The following is a 4,403-nucleotide window of genomic DNA, read 5'->3' as shown; positions in this document are numbered from 1 at the left end:
GGCCAAAATGAGCTTTCTCTGCAGGGCGGCCGGGCGCACCCTTAGAGATAGGGTGAGGAGCTTGGTCACCCGGGAGGAGCTCAGAGTAGAACCGCTGCTCCTCCACATCGAGAGGAGCCAGCTGAGGTGGCTCGGGCATCTGTTTCGGATGCCTCCTGGGCGCCTTCCTAGGGAGGTGTTCCAGGCATGTCCCACCAGGAGGAGGCCCCGGGGAAGACCCAGGACATGCTGGAGGGACTATGTCTCTCGGCTGGCCTGGGAACACCTTGGCATTCCCCCGGAGGAACTGGAGGAAGTGTCTGGAGAGAGGGAAGTCTGGGCGTCTTTGCTTAGACTGCTGCCCCCGCGACCCGGTTCCGAATAAGCGGAGGAAAATGGATGGATGGATGTTTAAACTCAAGGCTCATAAACAAGTTAATATACATAACCAACTAGTCAGCTGTCGTTCTGCAGATAATCGCAGCACATTAAATGTGGTATCTTTATTTTCCAAAGAAATTGGATATGATAGGGTAGATATACAATGATATATAGATGTATCTACAGAGAGATGTATACAATGCACTATATCAATGACTCACAAACTGTTTTAGACCACAGCGCCCCTCCAAAACAACAGAATTATATTATGTATGCACTATCTGTCAAAGGTTTGCAGGCACATTCCCATTCAGTTCAGCCTGTCCCATAAGTTGTTAGCCAGGTGAGTCTTATGGCGGTCTCGGATTCAGCCATCTGACGTATCAGCATTTCTTTTTCGTGTCAGAACTTTCCATTGCTTACTTGTCCTGAAAAACTCCCAGTGTTTTATTTCTGTGACAATTGGCAACAGTGAGTTGTCATTACAATCAATCAATCAACCAGTCAAAATAAAATAGGCGCAGCTGCTTTTTTTTTTTAACAGTTTCAGCTTTTTTTTTAACAGTTTTAAACTCAGTAATTTTGATGTTTACTTTGTTTTTTGTTCTCTTAGTTTGAGTGTAGTTAATGTAAACACTGCAGTTCTTAATGGGATGAGGCATTAATCTCAGAATAAATGAACAGTGATAATCATGTGGTACCTTTTGACCTGTTGCCAAGGCACCCCATGGTGGTGCGGCACCCATACGTAGTAACTGATGCACTGTGTCTGATATACAGTATTTCAGTTTTGTGTAACCTTGCTATACTGGCTTACACATCTGTAGCTGCAACATATAGCTTGTTTTACATCTTGTCATGTAGCTCTAATGGAGCGTTGAAAAAGCAGGCATATTGTTGTACAGTGTTCAGAATATATTTAAAGGGAATTTATAGTTTAAACTCAATGCACACAGGGGTGTGGTGTCTTGCACTGTCTCCTCAGAGAGGAGAGGAGAGAGTGTTTCTCTGTGTTACTTCCTCCTGTCTAACAGATAATTAACAAAGGTCTCCTTCAAGGGAGAAATCAATTTTTTAGATTTTATGCTTTGGCAGCAAGAGAGAGATAGAGGAGTGAGGGGTGAGAAAGACAGGTGCCTTGTCACTGAACTTATAGCTGAACTGTAATAATGTTAAACCATTTCTCTCGTGCTTTTTTTATCCTACTGAATGTGTGTGTGTGTGTGCACGCGTGTGTGCGCACGTGTGTGTGGGGTGATATGAAGAGACTATTTCAGAGGGCTTAGGGGCATTTCATGTTAAAGGGGTAGGTTTTCAATTACTGTGTGTGTTCACATGCTCTGTTGCAAACCTCTGAGCCACCTACCCTTCTCTGTCACTAGCAGCCACACACAGTAACACACCTTTTATGACACCAAAGCTGACAGGATAATATAGTCCACTACAGTTTGTTTTTGTGTTTTTAAACCTACTCTACCTAATTTTCTTTCAGTCTTTTCAGTCTAGAGTGTAGTGAGTAGTGTTTACTACAGAATTTGATTCTATTTAGAATTTGATTTTTTCTAAATCAAATATAGTAATACTATATTTGGCTACCTCTGTGCTGTTCATGTGGCCTGTCCTTCCGGCACTCTTTTCTTAGAGTAACATGTAAACTAATGTGATTCTGTGTCATGGCATTTCATCTTCACTCCTTGCTGAATTAGCAATAGAACTGAGCTTAATGAAGTGCAGGCAGTGACTGGAGTTGATGGTATTGATGGCCATAAATACAAAACATAATACAATGTCACTGTGAAAGACAAAGGCAGACAAGACTCTTTTCTCCCCAGCACAACAGGAAAGAGCTCATAGACTTGTCTGTCTCTCTCTCAGTTTCTCCTCCCTCCTCCCTCCATCTGTGGTCTCTGGCGTTTTCATCACAATCAGCTCTTTCTCCTTTTGATGCAGAGACCTACTGTACTGTATTTGTATAGCTCATTATTTTCAGGTTTGTTATTACATCTCTGTGTAAATCAGATTTAAAAACACAATTTGCAGCACAGACACTTTGAAGCAGTTTAACTGTTTGTTTTATTAAGTTTTATGTTATAATTATATAAAAATATGGTGCATAATGCAGTTTATTTGTGGTTATATCAAAAACTGTATATGAACGATGGATGAACCCTCCGTGGTATCAACCATTGGTTTTCTGAAGAGCAGTTTTGATGCTGATTTATCTATGAATATCATTTAAACTGACGGGTTATTTAAAAACTCACCCCTGTATTGTTGTCATGGAAGGGGAAATCAGCTATAGAGAACAAAACCATTTTTTGTACCTGGCTGTCAACATGTTCATTTCTGCTGTAAAGTTGGGCTTTTTAACACAGGACTCTATGGGGACTGACTGCTTTTGGGAGCTGGCCTCAAGTGGCCGTTTGAGGAACTGCAGGCGTTAACACTTCCACATTGGCCTCATTTCTCAACCTTGAATGTTGCTGCTTGAGTTGTATCATGAGAAGCGTTTTATGAACTGTGCTTGGGCATTGAATACTGTGAATTGTGGTGATCAGTGTCGCCAACAAACCTGTACAATAACTTTTGGGTTGTTGAGGATGTAAAATCTGGCTGAAAAGTGGTTAATATCTATTTGTCATTTTTAGAAAATCTGTGTATTCTCAGGGGAAATTAAATTAAAACTGAAACCAAGTGCTTTATATATCAAGAGGAAGGGGGCAGGAAGATTAGAATGAAAGATTCTGCTACAAATTTGGACTGTAGCAACAAAAATAAAACTGCTTTATTTTATATTAATTAATTAATTCACAGTTTTTAAAGTTTTCTTTTATAAGACAAACTTCTCAAGAGCAAGTTAAACTCTTTCAGGAAAAATTATGAGAAAATAAGATGGAGAAAAAAGGGAAGAAGATAACAGTGATTAGTTGGATGATAGCGGATAGAGTGCCACACATCTATCCACTCAGTATCAAGTTCACATGGCCATCTGGAATAGTTTGCTCTAACCCACGCTCCATCACAGGACAGCCCATACTGGGAGTGTGGCCAAGCTTGAGTGGTATTACACTAAAAAGTGGCTTTTTACAAATTTGTCTGGAATTTGTGCCAGCAAAGAGCAATTTATTGTAATTTAAAAATCCATTTACCCATTCGAGAAAATATTTAAATAGGTTTGAAGACACTGGAATGGCCATAATACCTGAGACATATGACTACCCAGAACAGCAAGGTGTGTGTTATGGTGTCACATGTCAGCAAGGCTGCCCAAGCAAACAATAAACCCGCCTCAGTGCAAATTTGTTTGCATGTTTACATTTTATTTTATCAAAATGGATGTTTAGGCATCCATCATTTTGGCGGGTGCTATGTTACGCTGGCAACAGGCACCACGTTGACCACTTAAAAACAGGCTAAAATGCATTTCACAGGAGGACGCCATTTATTTTGGCAGCACTCATAGCTAAATGTTGTTGGCCCTAACCGCATCCTCCGTATCATCACCAAGGTGAGATGGCCTGAAAAATCAGCTGGCACGGACTGACTTGTTGGTAGTTTGTTTTGACATGAAAGAAATGTCACTGAAAGCCAGACACTGTTTATATGTATGGCTCTGGTGCAGCCTAATATAATCACAATGACCATACCTCTTCTCTCATCAAACAGTGTCATTAAAAAAAAACTTGGCAGACAGAATCTAACCCTCTAGCATTTCTTAATCTTATGGAAAATGCTCTCATAGAGTGATATGGAGACACATTCACTGTCAACCTCTTCACTTGCAGCACTGAGGGTAAACAGCAGCAGCCACTAAGATATGACAGCCAGTCCCAGTGGGCGTAATGTCAGAGTGTTCTGGATTACTTCTTTGTTGTCCTGAAGAGAAGGCTTAATCACCTTTAACGGAATCTCCTTTACCATTGACCACTGAGCAGCTCAGGACTGTGTATATGTGTGTGTGGGTGTGTGTGTTGCTGGATCATTTGGAGCATGAAGAACAGAAAGAGTTTTCAGATTAAGGGAAGCTCAGGGGATTAAGGTCA

The sequence above is a fragment of the Monopterus albus genome, unplaced genomic scaffold (assembly GCF_001952655.1).
Source record: "Monopterus albus unplaced genomic scaffold, M_albus_1.0 scaffold184.1, whole genome shotgun sequence".
Classification (NCBI taxonomy): domain Eukaryota; kingdom Metazoa; phylum Chordata; class Actinopteri; order Synbranchiformes; family Synbranchidae; genus Monopterus; species Monopterus albus.
This window is presented reverse-complemented; position numbering follows the sequence as displayed.